Genomic DNA, 7,500 nt, shown 5'->3' on the forward strand with positions numbered 1-7,500 from the left:
AGTGTACGTGTTACTATTACTGAATATTAAAACCCTAAGTGTACACATTGTACAGCAGCAGCACTGCTGCAGTAAGCAGACATCAACCAGTTCCAGCAACAGCAGAATGCAGCAGACAGCAGCCGTCAGCTCATGCAGACTAAATTAACTTGTCAGTCAACATGAGGCGGGAGTCCACAGTGTAGCCAGAAAAGTCCCAGTAATTGAGACTAGGATCAGTAATATCGTAACCTCGACTATGACAGAGCGAAGATCATCTATGTTAACTCAGGAGCATAACACGGGGTCACAGGTGTGTGTGACAATATAACACGGGGTCACAGGTGTGTGTGACAGTATCATAACACAGGGGCACAGGTGTGTGTGACAGTATCATAACACGGGGTCACAGGTGTGTGTGACAATATAACACGGGGTCACAGGTGTGTGTGACAGTATCATAACACAGGGGCACAGGTGTGTGTGACAGTATCATAACACAGAGTCACAGGTGTGTGTGACAGTATCATAACACAAGGGCACAGGTGTGTGTGACAGTATCATAACACAGGGTCACAGGTGTGTGTGACAGTATCATAACACAAGGGCACAGGTGTGTGTGACAGTATCATAACACAGAGTCACAGGTGTGTTTGACAGTATCATAACACAAGGGCACAGGTGTGTGTGACAGTATCGTAACACAGGGGCACAGGTGTGTGTGACAGTATCATAACACAGAGTCACAGGTGTGTTTGACAGTATCATAACACAAGGGCACAGGTGTGTGTGACAGTATCGTAACACAGGGGCACAGGGACAGTATCATAACACAGAGTCACAGTGTGTTTGACAGTATCATAACACAAGGGTCAGTATCAGGGGCACAGGTGTGTGTGACAGTATCATAACACAGAGTCACAGGCAGTATCATAACACAAGGGCACAGGTGTGTGTGACAGTATCGTAACACAGGGTCAGTATCATAACACAGGGTCACAGGTGTGTGTGACAGTATCATAACACAAAGGCACAGGTGTGTGTGACAGTATCGTAACACAGGGGCACAGGTGTGTGTGACAGTATCATAACACAGAGTCACAGGTGTCTTTGACAGTATCATAACACAGGGGCACAGGTGTGTGTGACAGTATCATAACACAGAGTCACAGGTGTGTGTGAGAGTATCATAACACAGGGGCACAGGTGTGTGTGACAGTATCATAACACAGAGTCACAGGTGTGTGTGACAGTATCATAACACAAGGGCACAGGTGTGTGTGACAGTATCATAACACGGGGTCACAGGTGTGTGTGACAATATAACACGGGGTCACAGGTGTGTGTGACAGTATCATAACACAGGGGCACAGGTGTGTGTGACAGTATCAGAACACAGAGTCACAGGTGTGTGTGACAGTATCATAACACACAGTCACAGGTGTGTGTGACAGTATCATAACAAAAGGGCACAGGTGTGTGTGACAGTATCATAACACAGGGTCACAGGTGTGTGAGAGAGTATCAAAACACAGGGTCACAGGTGTGTGAGACAGTATAATAACACAGGGTCACAGGAGTGTGAGACAGTATCATAACACAGGGTCACAGGAGTGTGAGACAGTATCATAACACAGAGTCACAGGTGTGTGACAGTATCATAACACAGGGGCACAGGTGTGTGTGAGAATATCATAACACAGGGTCACAGGTGTGTGAGAGTATCATGACACAGGGTCACAGATGTGTGTGAGAGTACCATAACACAGGGTAACAGGTGTGTGAGAGCATCATGACACAGGGTCACAGGTGTGTGTGAGAGTACCATAGCACAGGGTCACAGGTGTGTGTGAGAGTACCATAACACGGGGTCACAGGTGTGTGACAGTATCATAACACGGGGTCACAGGTGTGTGTGACAGTATCATAACACAGGGTCACAGGTGTGTGCGAGAGTATCATAACACGGGGTCACAGGTGTGTGACAGTATCATAACACAGAGTCGCAGGTGTGTGAGAGAGTATCATAACACGGCGTAACAGGTGTGTGACAGTATCATAAAACAGAGTCGCAGGAGTGTGTGATTATCATAACACGGGGTCACAGGTGTGTGAGAGTATCATAACACAGGGTCACAGGTGTGTGTGAGAGTATAATAACACAGGGTCACAGTTGTGTGAGAGTATCATAAAACAGGGTCGCAGGTGTGTGAGAGTATCATAACACAGGGTCACAGGTGTGTGTGAGAGTATCATAACACAGGGTCACAGGTGTGTGTGAGAGTATCATAACACAGGGTCGCAGGTGTGTGAGAGTATCTTAACACAGGGTCACAGGTGTGTGTGAGAGTATAATAACACGGGGTCACAGGTGCATGAGAGTATAATAACACAGGATCACAGGTGTGTGAGAGTATCATAACACAGGGTCACAGGTGTGTGAGAGTATCATAACACAGGGTCACAGGTGTGTGAGAGAGTATAATAACACAGGGTCACAGGTGTGTGAGAGAGTATCATGACACAGGGTCACAGGTGTGTGTTAGAGTACTATAACACACGGTCACAGGTTTGTGAGAGTACCATAACACGGGGTCACAGGTGGGTGAGAGTATCATAACAGGGGGTCACAGGTGTGTGAGAGTACCATAACACGGGGTCACAGGTGTGTGAGAGTATCATAACACGGGGCCACAGGTGTGTGAGAGTATCATAACACGGGGTCACAGGTGTGTGAGAGTATCATAACATGGGGTCACAGGTTTGTGAGAGTACCATAACACGGGGTCACAGGTGTGTGAGAGTATCATACCACGGGGTCACAGGGGTGTGAGAGTATCATAACACGGGGTCACAGGTGTGTGAGAGTATCATACCACGGGGTCACAGGGGTGTGAGAGTATCATAACACGGGGTCACAGGTGTGTGAGAGTATCATAACACGGGGCCACAGGTGTGTGAGAGTATCATAACACGGGGTCACAGGTGTGTGAGAGTATCATAACACGGGGTCACAGGTTTGTGAGAGTACCATAACACGGGGTCACAGGTGTGTGAGAGTATCATACCACGGGGTCACAGGGGTGTGAGAGTATCATAACACGGGTCACAGGTGTGTGAGAGTATCATAACACGGGGTCACAGGTGTGAGAGAGTATCATGACACAGGGTCACAGGTGTGTGTTAGAGTACTATAACACACGGTCACAGGTTTGTGAGAGTACCATAACACGGGGTCACAGGTGGGTTAGAGCATCATAACAGGGGGTCACAGGTGTGTGAGAGTGCCATAACACGGGGTCACAGGTGTGTGAGAGTATCATAGCACGGGGTCACAGGTGTGTGAGAGTATCATAACACGGGGCCACAGGTGTGTGAGAGTATCATAACACGGGGTCACAGGTGTGTGAGAGTATCATAACACGGGGTCACAGGTTTGTGAGAATACCATAACACGGGGTCACAGGTGTGTGAGAGTATCATACCACGGGGTCACAGGGGTGTGAGAGTATCATAACACGGGGTCACAGGTGTGTGAGAGTATCATAACACGGGGTCACAGGTGTGTGAGAGTATCATAACACGGGATCACAGGTGTGTGAGAGTACCATAACACGGGGTCACAGGTGTGTGAGAGTATCATAACACGGGGTCACAGGTGTGTGAGAGTATCATAACACGGGGTCACAGGTGTGTGAGAGTACTATAACGCGGGGTCACAGGTGTGTGAGAGTATCATAACACGGGGTCACAGGTGTGTGAGAGTATCATAACACGGGGTCACAGGTGTGAGAGAGTATCATAACACGGGGTCACAGGTGTGTGAGAGTATCATAACACGGGGTCACAGGTGTGAGAGAGTATCATGACACAGGGTCACAGGTGTGTGTTAGAGTACTATAACACACGGTCACAGGTTTGTGAGAGTACCATAACACGGGGTCACAGGTGTGTGAGAGTATCATAGCACGGGGTCACAGGTGTGTGAGAGTATCATAACACGGGGCAACAGGTGTGTGAGAGTATCATAGCACGGGGTCACAGGTGTGTGAGAGTATCATAACACGGGGCCACAGGTGTGTGAGAGTATCATAACACGGGGTCACAGGTGTGTGAGAGTATCATAACACGGGGTCACAGGTTTGTGAGAGTACCATAACACGGGGTCACAGGTGTGTGAGAGTATCATACCACGGGGTCACAGGGGTGTGAGAGTATCATAACACGGGGTCACAGGTGTGTGAGAGTATCATAACACGGGGACACAGGTGTGTGAGAGTAACATAACACGGGGTCACAGGTGTGTGAGAGTATCATAACACGGGATCACAGGTGTGTGAGAGTACCATAACACGGGGTCACAGGTGTGTGAGAGTATCATAACACGGGGTCACAGGTGTGTGAGAGTATCATAACACGGGGTCACAGGTGTGTGAGAGTACTATAACGCGGGGTCACAGGTGTGTGAGAGTATCATAACACGGGGTCACAGGTGTGTGAGAGTATCATAACACGGGGTCACAGGTGTGTGAGAGTACCATAACACGGGGTCACAGGTGTGTGAGAGTATCATAACACGGGGTCACAGGTGTGTGAGAGTACCATAACACGGGGTCACAGGTGTGTACCATAACACGGGGTCACAGGTGTGTGAGAGTACCATAACACGGGGTCACAGGTGTGTGAGAGAGTATCATAACACGGGGTCACAGGTGTGAGAGAGTACCATAACACGGGGTCACAGGTGTGTGAGAGTATCATAACAGGGGTCACAGGTGTGTGAGAGTATCATAACACGGGGCCACAGGTGTGTGAGAGTATCATAACACGGGGTCAAAGGTGTGTGAGAGTATCATAACACGGGGTCACAGGTGTGTGAGAGTATAATAACACAGGGTCACAGGTGTGTGAGAGTATCATAACACGGGGTCACAGGTGTGTGAGAGTATCATAACACGGGGTCACAGGTGTGTGAGAGTATCATAAACGGGGTCACAGGTGTGTGAGAGTATCATAACACAGGGTCACAGGTGTGTGAGAGTATCATAACACGGGGTCACAGGTGTGTGAGAGTATCATAACACGGGGTCACAGGTGTGTGAGAGTACCATAACACGGGGTCACAGGTGTGTGAGAGTATCATAACACGGGGTCACAGTGGTGTGTGAGAGTACCATAACACGGGGTCACAGGTGTGTGAGAGTATCATAACACGGGGTCACAGTGGTGTGTGAGAGTACCATAACACGGGGTCACAGGTGTGTGAGAGTATCATAACACTGGGTCACAGGTGTGTGAGAGAGTATAATAACGCAGGGTCACAGGTGTGTGAGAGTATCATAACACGGGGTCAAAGGTGTGTGAGAGTATCATAACACGGGGTCACAGGTGTGTGAGAGTATCATAACACGGGGTCACAGGTGTGTGAGAGTACCATAACACGGGGTCACAGTGGTGTGTGAGAGTACCATAACACGGGGTCACAGTGGTGTGTGAGAGTACCATAACACGGGGTCACAGGTGTGTGAGAGTACCATAACACGGGGTCACAGTGGTGTGTGAGAGTACCATAACACGGGGTCACAGTGGTGTGTGAGAGTACCATAACACGGGGTCACAGGTGTGTGAGAGTATCATAACACGGGTTCACAGGTGTGTGAGAGAGTATAAAAACGCAGGGTCACAGGTGTGTGAGAGTATCATAACACGGGGTCACAGGTGTGTGAGAGTATCATAACACGGGGTCACAGGTGTGTGAGAGTATCATAACACGGGGTCACAGGTGTGTGAGATTATCATAACACGGGGTCACAGGTGTGTGAGAGTATCATAACACGGGGTCACAGGTTTGTGAGAGTATCATAACACGGGGTCACAGGTGTGTGAGAGTACCATAACACGGGGTCACAGGTGTGTGAGAGTACCATAACACGGGGTCACAGGTGTGTGAGAGTACCATAACACGGGGTCACAGGTGTGTTAGAGTATCATAACACGGGGTCACAGGTGTGTGAGAGTATCATAACACGGGGTCACAGGTGTGTGAGAGTATCATAACACGGGATCACAGGTGTGTGAGAGTACCATAACACGGGGTCACAGGTGTGTGAGAGTATCATAACATGGGGTCACAGGTGTGTGAGAGTATCATAACACGGGGTCACAGGTGTGTGAGAGTACTATAACGCGGGGTCACAGGTGTGTGAGAGTATCATAACACGGGGTCACAGGTGTGTGAGAGTATCATAACACGGGGTCACAGGTGTGTGAGAGTACCATAACACGGGGTCACAGGTGTGTGAGAGTATCATAACACGGGGTCACAGGTGTGTGAGAGTACCATAACACGGGGTCACAGGTGTGTGAGTACCATAACACGGGGTCACAGGTGTGTGAGAGTACCATAACACGGGGTCACAGGTGTGTGAGAGAGTATCATAACACGGGGTCACAGGTGTGTGAGAGTACCATAACACGGGGTCACAGGTGTGTGAGAGTATGATAACACAGGGTCACAGGTGTGTGAGAGTACCATAACACGGGGTCACAGGTGTGTGAGATTATAATAACACAGGGTCACAGGTGTGTGAGAGTATCATAACACGGGGTCACAGGTGTGTGAGAGTATAATAACACAGGGTCACAGGTGTGTGAGAGTATCATAACACAGGGTCACAGGTGTGTGAGAGTATCATAACACGGGGTCACAGGTGTGTGAGAGTATAATAACACAGGGTCACAGGTGTGTGAGAGTATCATAACACGGGGTCACAGGTGTGTGAGAGTATAATAACACAGGGTCACAGGTGTGTGAGAGTATCATAACACGGGGTCACAGGTGTGTGAGAGTATCATAACACGGGGTCACAGGTGTGTGAGAGTATCATAAACGGGGTCACAGGTGTGTGAGAGTATCATAACACAGGGTCACAGGTGTGTGAGAGTATCATAACACGGGGTCACAGGTGTGTGAGAGTACCATAACACGGGGTCACAGGTGTGTGAGAGTATCATAACACGGGGTCACAGTGGTGTGTGAGAGTACCATAACACGGGGTCACAGGTGTGTGAGAGTATCATAACACGGGGTCACAGTGGTGTGTGAGAGTACCATAACACGGGGTCACAGGTGTGTGAGAGTATCATAACACGGGGTCACAGTGGTGTGTGAGAGTACCATAACACGGGGTCACAGGTGTGTGAGAGTATCATAACACGGGGTCACAGGTGTGTGAGAGAGTATAATAACGCAGGGTCACAGGTGTGTGAGAGTATCATAACACGGGGTCACAGGTGTATGAGAGTATCATAACACGGGGTCACAGGTGTGTGAGAGTATCATAACACGGGGTCACAGGTGTGTGAGAGTACCATAACACGGGGTCACAGTGGTGAGTGAGAGTACCATAACACGGGGTCACAGTGGTGTGTGAGAGTACCATAACACGGGGTCACAGGTGTGTGAGAGTACCATAACACGGGGTCACAGTGGTGTGTGAGAGTACCATAACACGGGGTCAC

At 49.3% G+C, this 7,500-nt stretch overlaps 1 protein-coding gene across 3 annotated transcripts in view; it reads right to left on the minus strand.

Annotated features, from left to right (window-relative positions):
• Positions 1-7,500, minus strand: part of LOC128698496 (uncharacterized) — a 178,751-nt gene that overhangs the window by 87,349 nt on the left and 83,902 nt on the right. The window lies entirely within an intron of this gene.

Source organism: Cherax quadricarinatus, chromosome 14, assembly GCF_038502225.1.
Source record: "Cherax quadricarinatus isolate ZL_2023a chromosome 14, ASM3850222v1, whole genome shotgun sequence".
NCBI classification, from domain to species: domain Eukaryota; kingdom Metazoa; phylum Arthropoda; class Malacostraca; order Decapoda; family Parastacidae; genus Cherax; species Cherax quadricarinatus.